Source organism: Perognathus longimembris, chromosome 28, assembly GCF_023159225.1.
Source record: "Perognathus longimembris pacificus isolate PPM17 chromosome 28, ASM2315922v1, whole genome shotgun sequence".
Taxonomy (NCBI): Eukaryota; Metazoa; Chordata; class Mammalia; order Rodentia; family Heteromyidae; genus Perognathus; species Perognathus longimembris.
Window position 1 is genome coordinate 88,716,020 of NC_063188.1, and position 11,207 is coordinate 88,727,226.

Genomic DNA, 11,207 nt, shown 5'->3' on the forward strand with positions numbered 1-11,207 from the left:
AGATGGGAGAGGTTTGTGGTTGACCCAGGTTTTTTTTTTTTTTAAAAAAAAGGCTGAGACTTCACCTTAGCCAATCAAAATCTCAGCGTGGTGATACACATCTATCATCAAGGGTCATAGTTCAGGCTTGCGCAGGCATAAACATGAGACTCTTATTTGAAAAGTAACTAAAGCAAAAGGGGCTGGGGTATGGACTGGGATATGGGTCTAGCAAGTGTAAGGCAGAATTCAAACCCCAGAATCAATTAAAGGAATTTCTTTGATAAAGCAAATCTACTTTAAAAAAATCGACAGAAAGCTGGGAATGTGGCTTAGGGGTAGAGTGCTTGCCTAGCATGCATGAATTCCTTAGTACCACATAAAGAGAAAACACCGGAAGTGACACTGTGGCTCAAGGTAGAGTGCTAGCCTTGAGCAAAAGGAAGCAAGACACAGTGCTCAGGTCCTGAGTTCAAGCCCCAAGACTAGCAAAAAATATATATACAGAAATAGTCAGGCACCAGTGGCTTGTGCCTATAATGCTTCTTACTCAGAAGGATGAGATCTGAGGATTGTGGTTCGAACCAGCCAGGGCAGGAAAATCCATATTACTCTTATCTCCAATTAACCACCAAAAAAAGCCAGAAAGAGATCTGTGGCACACATGTTAAACCTCTTTGCCTTGAGCAAAAAAGCTCAGGGACACCTCCCAGGCCTTGAGTTCAAGCCCCAGGACAGGCACAGGCACAGGCACAGGCAAATGTGCATGTGTGTGCACACGTGTTGAGCATAAAGAAGCCAGGGACAGTGCTTAGACCCTGAGTTCCAAGCCCAAGGACTGGCAAAAAAAAAGAAATAAAACTGCATTTGTCCACAGAGAACATGACTACCTGTACAGAAAATCCCCCCCAAATGATAAAAGAATAATTCTTAGAAATAATAAGTATATCAAGATTGTATCATATATGGCTAATGAATAAAATTCATCTCCTTCGTACTTATTGGAAAATAACAAGTGGAATTTGAATTCAAAACACTTTATAGTTTATATTAATTTATCCCCAATATTAAATGCTTACGGAAAAATGTACAAAAACTCTGATAAAGAAATCAAAGGACTAAATAAATGGAAATAAATTCTATGTTCATAGATAAGAAGACTCAATACTCTCAAGATGTCACTACCTTACAACAATTTGCAAATTCAATGCAATCCCAATCAAACAACCAGCAACTTATTTTCTGTTTATGAAAAAATTTATTCTGGCCAGGCCTATTGGAAATCCCAGCTATTCAGAAGGAGACCACTGGGAGGATTGTGGTTCAATGACAGATCAGAAATAACTTACTGAGACATTCATCTAAATAAGCAGGGCAGGGTGACTGCAATCCCAGCTATGGAGAAAACACAGATAGTAGGATTTGAAAAATAACTAAAGCAAGAAGGGCTGTGGACATTACTCAAATGACAGAGCTCATGCATAGCAAGCATGAGGCCCTAGGATCAAACCCCAGTACTGCAAAAAAAATTTTCTTAAGTTTAGAGGGAGAGAAGCAAAATATACAGAACAACAAATATAATATTGTAAAAGAACAACGGCAGTAGACTGACACTACCCAACTGCAAGATTTTCTACAAAATCACAGTAATAAAAAATAGTGTAGAATGGGCAAAAAATAGAAAATATATTAATTTAATAAAATAAGGGCTCAGAAATCTTAATAAATATAGTCCACTTGTCTTTGCAAAGAAGAAAAGGCAGCAGCTGGACACAAAACTGTAATCCTAGCTCCTCAGGAGGGTGAGGATCTCAGGATTGTGGTTCAAAGTCAGCCTGTGCAGGAAAGGTCATGAGACTCTTATCTCTAATTAACCACCAAAAAAAGAAAGCTGGAAGTGGATCTGTGGCTCAAGTGGTAGAGTGCTAGCCTAAAGCAAAAAAGCTTAGTGACAGCTCCTAGGCACTGGCTTCAAGTACCAGAACCCTCCCAAACAAAGCAATACAATAAAAAAAAAAATTGAACAAATAGTATTAGAACAACTAGTCATCCACATATCAAAAGAAAAAAGAAACTATGAATACAGATATGACATACTTTGTAAGAATAAACTTCAAATCTTAGACCTAAGGGGAAAATGCACGACTATAAAATTCCCAGAAAAAATATAAAGGAAATCTAAATAGTGATACGCCAACTTTACTTTTATCACCAGATATGCTTTGTTAATGGAATGATTTATAAAAGCATTTTCATGGAGACCAAAAAAATTCAGCTCCACTGAGAAGTCAAGTTACAGAGCATGAGAAAATATTTGCAAAAGAAATACCAAATTCAGGTGGATGTTGATGGCTCACACCTGTAATCATAGCTACTCAGGAAACAGATGTAATGACAGTAGTTCAAAGCCAGCCAGGGAAGAAAAGATTCTTATCTCCACTTAATCTCCAAAAAGCCAACATGGAGCTGTGGTCTAAGTGGTAGAGTGTGCTACACTGGAGTGAAAAAAGGTAAGGGACAAAGCCCAAGTGCCAGTACCAGGAAAAACAACAACAAAAAACAGACTAATGACTATTATCCACAACATAAAAATAAAAAATAAATCTGGGAATATGGCTTAGCAGTAGAATGCTTGCCTTGCATGCATGGAGCCCTGGGTTCATTTCCTCAGTACCACATAAACAGAAAAAGCTAGAAATGGTGCTGTGCCTCAAGTCGTAGAGTGTTAGCCTTGAGCAAAAGGAAGCCAGGGACAGTGCTCAGGCCCTGAGTGTAAGCCCCAGGACTGGCAAATAAGTAGGTAGGTAGGTAGGTAGGTAGATAAATCTTAAATCTCAGCAATGACAATACAAATAACCTGATCTAAAAACTGACAAAAAGTATGAAGAGATACTTTGCCAACAAACAATGTAGATGGAAAATAAGCACATGGAAAAATGCTCAACACTACATTCGATTCGAAAGTCAAGAGTCAAAAATAAAAGATACCACTACTACCACTACACACCTATTAAAATAGCCAAAATACAGAACACTGAGTATGTTGAAAAAGGGTGTGGAGCAACTGGAACTACCATTCATTGCTGCTAGGATTGTAATCTAGTAGATCAACTACAGAAACTATCAGTTTCTTACAAAACTAAATATGCATTTCTCTTATCATATGATCCAGTAATTGTGATCCTTGTTATTTACTCAAAGGAGTTGGAAACTTACTATCACACACACACACACACACACACACACATACACACACACACACACACACACACACACACCTCACATAGATTAATACAGCTTTATTCATCATCTCAAAGACTTGATTGTGACCATGAAGATTTCTTAATAGGTGAATTGATAAACCTGTATATCCAGACAATGAATTATTATCTAATATTAAAGAAAACAAGGCACTAAGTCATGGAGGAAGCTTAATGTATACTACTAAGTGAAAGAAATCAATCTGAAAAGGCTACTTATTGTATGATTCTAACTACATTGTATTTTGAACAAAGCACAATCAAGGATCAAGATTGCCAGGGCCTGGGAGTAGAAAAAGATAAATAGAGCACAGATGATTTGAAAGGTAAAAAAATTATTCTGTATATCAAAATGGTGGGCAGAAGTGTATATGAATTTGTCAGAACCCTTAGAACTTTCAATACCAAAAGTAAATCCTGTATAAACAATTAATTTTATGTGATACTTTTTCAGTGTAGGTTTATCAATTGTGCCAAACACACTCCTGTGGCACAAAATATCCTGACAGCACAGGAAGATGTGGGGTGTGGGGGAAGAATAGGAGGTATGGGAGAGTTCTCATTTTTGCCTAATTTCCCCATGAATCTAAAACTGCTATAGAAAAAATTATTACTAATTAAAAAAAGGCATGGCCTCTTCACTTATATTTTGATTCATTGCAGAATTTCCTGCTCACTCATATCTATGAATTATACAAAACTCACCTCTAACTCAACATGTCTACCACTTAATCTTCACTTTTAGAAACTTTCTCCTGGAATCTTCTATATTTCATTAAATCACTACAATTCTCCAAGTTAAAAATCTGAAAATTCTTACCATCATCCTTGATTCTGATTGCTTATATCTGCCTCATTATATACTACTTTAATTCAAGTTACTATAATTTCTCTTCTAATTTGTCTATCTTCTGTTTTACACTCCACCAAGCATCCAATTAGATCGGTGTAAAATTCAAATTATGTGACACCACTCCTCTCTCTAAAGCTCCTAATGGCTATCCTTTACACCTTACTGGGGCCTTACTAAAAATGAGGAAAGTGGTTTTCTGCCTGAACTGACTTTAAACCAATATCCTCAGACCTCAGCCTCCAGAGCAGCTAGGATTACAGATGTGAGCACCTGGTGTATAATTTATTTGTAGTGAATATTTTTTAAGTAAAAGTACTTTCTAAAAACTACAGCCCAGTAAATACATAAACCAGTAACAGAGTCATGTATTATCATTATCAAGTGATAATCCTAGCTACTCAGGAGGCTGAACTCTGAGGATCATGGTTTGAAGCCAGCATAGGCAGTAAAGTCTAAAAGACTAATCTCTTAATTAATGAATGAAAAGCCCGAAGAGGAGCTGTGGCTCAAGTGGTAGAGCAGCAACCTTAAGCAAAAATGCCAAGCAAGAATGCAAGGGCCTGAATTCAAGCGCCACTACTGGAACACACATACAGGGGGGAGAAAAGGAAATTTCCAAGAACTTATCTTCTCTGGGTCTCAAATTTTCTTTGTAAAAACCAGACACTAACTTGAAGTCATGTTTTTGGAGGGTGGGAGGTCAGTGTTATGAAGAAAAGTGATATATTAAGGTAAAACCACTTTTACATTTAAGGTGAGTATGGATAAACTTAAGTGACAGAAGCAAATAGAGGTTACTAATGACCAAAATAGGTACTCTGTTTTACAGGCACAGAAATCTGAACTAACAAAGCAGTCAATCCTGATTCATTTTGATTAAAGAATCAACTCCGTTCTTTTACAAAGTGAGTGATCATTTACTCATGATACATCCTCCATTCTTGAGATTAAAGCTGGGGGTGGGAATGGTGAGATTTGAGTGGACCTAGTAAAAAGCACGAAGAAGTTAATTATTGTTATGGGCTAGAGGTTACTGGAAGGCCAGGGTTGCAGGTGGAACTAAAAGAGATATCAAAGACAGGATGGTAGAAATGATCAGACCAACTATACAAGGAAATATGAAAACAAAACGAGAACCAGCGGGCTGGGGATATAGCCTAGTGGCAAGAGTGCCTGCCTCGGATACACGAGGCCCTAGGTTCGATTCCCTAGCACCACATATACAGAAAACAGCCAGAAGTGGCGCTGTGGCTCAAGTGGCAGAGTGCTAGCCTTGAGCAAAAGAAAGCCAGGGACAGTGCTCAGGCCCTGAGTCCAAGGCCCAGGACTGGCCAAAAAAAAAAAAAAAAAAAAAAGAGAACCAGCAGGGTGCAGCAGCTCATGCCTGTAATCCTAGCTACTCAGGAGGCTGAGATCTGAGAATCATGGTTCAAAGCCAAGCCTGGGCATAAAAGTCCATGAGACTCTTATCTCCAATAAACTACTCAGAAAAAGCCAAAAGTGGCACTGTGGTTCAAGTGGTAGAGTGCAAGTCTTGAGCCAAAGAAGCTCAGGAACAGTGCCCAATTCAAGCTCCAACACAGGCAAAAAAGAAGAGAGAGAGAGAGAGAGAGAGAGAGAGAGAGAGAGAGAGAGAGAGAGAGAGAGAGAGAGAGAGATCCATTAGCTAAAGGCTACTTAGGAGTACTGTTTAATACAATTAATTAAGTTACAGCTTTCTTTAGATACATTATCCTTTAAAGGATACCATTTGGTCACCTGGATTCACTCATAGAACATCCTAAATTACAACAACACCCTATTTGTGTCCTGTAAATAGTTAACTTTCTGTTACAAAAAGTTGATTGTTCACTAGTTTTAGTGTCAGAAGTTAGCCTTGATCCTTTTTCTGATCCTTATTTATCCTTATCTGCTAAGTGTTTACACCTCTTTTGTAATAATGAACTGTGACTAAGACATGGGAACACATTTGTATTTATTCTCTCCCTATATCTGATGTTACTCAAATATTCCATACAACTTCATCATGAAGTTTTTTTTCTGTTATCACATGAATTTATGCGGAACAAATTATTATCTTTCTAACAACATTTATCAACACATAAATCTTTTAGCTTTATTAGGCAGTCTCACATGACCCACTGACTTAGATATAATACAAGACAAGAGGCAAAGACCTGAATATCCCGATTCAAAGCTAACGCAGGCAGTAAAGCCCACAAGTTTTTTTGTTTTGTTTTGTTTTGTTTTGCCAGTCCTAGGGCTTGGACTCAGGACCTGAGCACTGTCCTTGGCTTCTTTTTGCTCAAGGCTAGCACTCTATCACTTGAGCCACAGCTCGACTTCAAGCATTTTCTGTATATGTGGTGCTGAGGAATCGAACCCAGGGCTTCTTGCATGCAAGGCAAGCACTCTACTACTAAGCCATATCACCAGCCCTCCATGAGTCTTTTATTTCCTATTATTCAGCAAAAAGCCAAAGGCGGAGGGGTGCCGCATGTAGTAGAGCTCCAACCTTGAGCAAAAAGAAGAGTATGAGGCCCTAAGTTCAAGTCCCACTACTAGCACAAAAAGTTAAAGATAAAATAAGTCTAGTGACATCAATTTTATAGACAAGGGGATGACCATTTCACTGAAGCTAAATTGGTAATTTTTTCTGGGAATTGATGTGTCTGGAAGGATGAATTAGATTTGATCAGGTACCGTTATCACTATAAACCTTGATATAACTGGAAAATAAAGAAAAGAGTAAAATAACAAAATTCTGTTCAGCTCATACCTGAGGCAGAGTAATTATATCTTTAAATATACATCAGATCTTAAAGTAAATGTTTATAAAATAGGATTGAAAATCAAGGGAAAAGAGTGGAGGAAGAGGAAGTTCAATTCATTTTGTTGTTTAAGTTAAAACAAATAAGTAAAAATATCAACATCTATGCTTGGGAACATATATACTATATTTCAAAACAAACATTCTAAAATTAAAAATTAAAGCCTATGAACCCATATCCAATATCACAATATTTTCCCTAGTGTTTTGTATTCTTGATATCATATTTAAAGATTCTAAAGTGAGTCTGCCCAACTATGTGGCAGCACTCTCTTAATAATATACTTTTGATTGAAACCATCAACAGTCCTCTACTCAACTTTTCACTTACTCAGATTTGTGCAACTTCACATCGTTCAGTTTGCCTTTATATTGTGACTACCCAAAGGGATTTTGTCACTCCACTTCTCCCTCTCATTCAATTATTTCCTGTCAAATGCTATTAGTTTCGCTTTTCTTCCGCAAAGACGTGTATAACACAATCACAAAAGCTATGTCTGCACAAGAGCCTGAACACACACAAAAATGTAGTCATAACCCTTCGGGGCTTTTCCTACTACTAATCAAAATCGGCAGACGAGGAAGACGGAAAAGGCTGAAGCAGGAAGGTAGTTTTCTTCCTTCCACTCCACCATGCTGGGGCCCCCCATAATTCCCAATTGCCGCCCCCCTCAGGCCACACCGCGACTTTGCAAGCACCCCTCCCACACACACCCGCCCCCGCTGTCACCAGCCACTGCCTACAAAACAGTCATAGCCTTTGTTAAAATGTCCATGAGCACAACGGACCAGAAGAGGGACACATTCCCGGGGACGCGGTGAAGGAAAGTAACAGGAATGCCACGCCTTCTTTGGCAATAACCCGGGCCGATAACCCACCTCCCCGAAATCTTTGCCCCAGTGATGGGGAGTGTTCCTGGCAAACCTGTACCTCCAGAAGCCAGAGTGGGAGCAATGGGATAAGCCTGGGGCTCCTCTCAGAGGCACTATGCCGGGAGACTGAACTTGAAGCTAGGATATGCCCCAGAGCCTTGGCGAACCTCCCGATCCTGCCAAGCTTGTGGACGGGCTTCCAGCGTCGAGGTTCCCCCTCTCCAGCTTTTCTTCTCAAACACACCCTCCTCCACTCCCGCCACCGCGCACTCTGCTCCCCACGCGGCCCCAACCGGCACACTCCACAGTAGTTGCGCTACCAACATTCAAGCACGTCCAAATAGTTTCTCCTCACCTACCGAAGTCACCCACGTCCACCACGATCCTTCCTGGTAAGCTGGGATGGGACCGGGTTCCCTCAGAGGAGCCCAGCGCCGCTGGCCACACTTACCGCCCGTCCCGCTCCGCTACTCCGCGCTAGCCGAGCTGCAAACCGCGCCTGCGCTCTCACACTCCTGCCAAGCCTTGCGGGAGCTAAAAGCCAGGAGCTGACGGAAAGGGCTGGGGGAAGCAACGGGGCCGCCTGGGGCGGGGTTAGGAATGGAGGGGCGGGGCCATGACGGGGTGGGAAGCAAGGGGAGGAGCCAAACCGAATGGGAAAGGAAGGAGTGAATCTTCTGCCACCACCAGCGACTCTGCGGGAAAGACCATTCCACTAGTGCATTTCATCTTCATCGTGTTGTCACTTTATAACACTGAGAGAAAGGCTGGCAACGCCCTTTTGTGCACCCCCACACTTAACGTTGACCAAACCTGGCTTGAGGCAGAACCATGTAGTCACCCTTTGGGGGCGCCCCATCTCTCCCTCAAAGCCACGTGGGTTCCTACCAGCACTTCTTCCTTTGGCCACCCTTTGTGCCTATCTCACTATGCATTCTTCTTTGCAGTTGTCATTTTTCCCCTTCATTATGTATAGTCCTCAGCCTTCATGAAATTGGGGGCATGGAACTTTTTAATTCACAGACCTCTGGTGTAGGGTTGTGTGTGAGCCCGGATCCTGATTGGTAACTAGCCAACCATTGCCCTCTGTTACAGCTCAGGAATTGCCCTTTCCCCAGGACAAACTTATGTGGCTGTTTCTGGACAACTTTGGAGAACAGCAATCTGCTTTCACTTGAAAAGAATCTTGAACACACCTACAGGAGCATCTTGGAAAGGAGAACACAGATGATCAAATAACGCTCATCTTTGATTCTGCTTCTTACATATCTTCATAGAACCCAAGCTTTAGGATTCTGAAAACCTAATGAAATATAAGGCCGTGTTTTCTGATGTTACGCATTTTAAGGAACCTACCTTGACCTTCCATGATACATGGGTGCTGAATATTGAGCTCTATGCGCTTCTGTTTAGGCTCCGCCCAGCTGTGGCAAGGCATTTTACTTACCTTCAGATCAGCTATTAAACGCATCTCACGGAATACAAAGTGAATTGGGTGTTGGCCTAAAGTGATTTATTCATAATTTCCCCTTCTATTTTTTTGTACTTCAGTCATGATAGGATTAAGAAATATTTGGCTTAACAAAGAAATTGCCACAGAGCCACACCGATAGTGATTTCCAGCAAGTATTTTGATTGTGACTCCTACAATCAATAATGGTAGTTACCAGACCCTCTTAATCTCTTATTGGAGAGTCTGGTAACTGCTTTTAAACAACTAAATATGGTGAAATTCTTCCCATTAGCTTCTATGGGTCTTCCATTTGGGTATATTTTACAAAGCAGACATTCCTAAGAGGACTTACTGCAGAAAGATATGCTGACAAATATAAGCACAGATTTCAAAGATTACATAAATCTGTAAGTACATTGTCACAAGATCACCCGTGTCCTATTCATTCTTCATAGATAGCAAGCTTTTAAAAACACAGAGGATTCATAAAGATAATCTTTGCAACTTTAACAGAGGTGTATATGTGGGGAGTTAAATTTTAATCTGATTTCTGAATGTACTTTCTTCTTTCTTTGCCTGAAATTTGTCAGGTTATTGTGGTTTGAATAATAAATACTGAATTGAAGTAGCTTAGGCAAAAAGAGAATGCTATTGTGTAACCCAAGTTGCGAAAGGGTAAGTCTATTATTGGCCTTGGGAATAAATGGAACCAGAAAGTAGAATGTTTCAAATTCCAGCTTTCAATCCTACCTCTCTCAGACAGGGTCATTATTTCAATACCTCCCAAAGTCACATTCTGCAGGTTTAGAGCCATAACCTTTGACAAATAATGGGCTCAAGCTTACCAAGTGGCTACCATACAGAAAGTGTCCCTTTTTCCTCACTTCTAGGTTTTAAAAACACCAACTAAAGAGTTTTACTGGATGAGACTGAGTATCATAACCACTCTTGGAAATAAAATGTATGTGTAATCTAAGAAGCCTCCCCCCATTAGAAGTGTATGGTTAAACTGGGATTAGAATTTAGGTCTTCAGATAAACAATGAATATCCCTTTCAGTGCTAAAAGCTATGATTCCTAAAACTTTCCTATTTGCTTTTTTCTTAGTTTGAGTAATGTGTTGGTCATTCTCAAAAGTATATAAAAATCTGAGCTAAATCACTCAGCGGTGGGATAAAAGAATCCAAGCCTCCTTTCATCCCTAAGAAGAAGCCCATCAGAGCCTAACCTTAATATATTTTATGATATGTTCTTTCATGAGTTTTCCCTTTTGATCAAAAGTTGTACCCCTTGGGATATTTTTCCCTCGTCTGATAAAAAAAAAAAAACAGGGAAACATTTTGTGGACAAATAAATACAAGTTTCCAATACGAAACATTTGAGAAAAGACCGATTCCTAATTACTAAAACTTTTACTGCCTAACAAGAAGTAGTTATTATGATCTTAGAGAAGAAAAGTGCGATTGTTCAGGAGATAGTCATTTATTTCCCTCACCTCTAACCATTAGGATGTTTGAGTGACTCTGAGCAGTACAATAGACAAGTTGTCAGGATAGTTCTAATGCCATGTACTTGAAGGAAAAATAACAACAGACATGCAACAACATTAAAATGGCTGATAGCAAATATGAAGGGAATCTTCCAGTACTAGCTACAGAAATTCCAGCTTCAAAAGACCTTTATATGCATAGTGCATTAAAACACAAGTGTCAACGTGAGACAAAATGCTAATCAGTGCTCAAAAGAAAACATTTTGTCATTTGAGTTTTCTAAGGCCTCTCCCACACACACTAGGACGTTAAAACATGTTCCCAAGAAAAGTCAAAGCTCAGTTCTCATGCCTCCCTTGGATTATAAACCAATCATAATCTTGGCAGCCTCCAAGGCAACAATTGTGGTTGGTCCCCGATGTTCCTAACTTGACACAAGTTGTAGATTACCTTTATGAGATAAAAAATAT

General features: G+C 39.8%; 1 protein-coding gene across 4 annotated transcripts in view; it reads right to left on the bottom strand.

Moving 5' to 3' along the window:
* Positions 1-8,338, bottom strand: part of Prrg1 (proline rich and Gla domain 1) — an 85,601-nt gene extending 77,263 nt beyond the window's left edge. The window contains exon 1 of one of the 4 annotated variants that reach the window (XM_048336321.1): positions 8,247-8,338. The gene's annotated coding sequence lies outside the window, so the exon portion shown is untranslated. Of the gene's footprint in view, positions 1-7,853; positions 8,108-8,150 lie in introns of those variants that run through there. The other 3 variants (XM_048336319.1, XM_048336320.1, XM_048336322.1) reach the window with 3 other exon arrangements.
* Between the last annotated feature and the right edge of the window lie 2,869 nt (positions 8,339-11,207).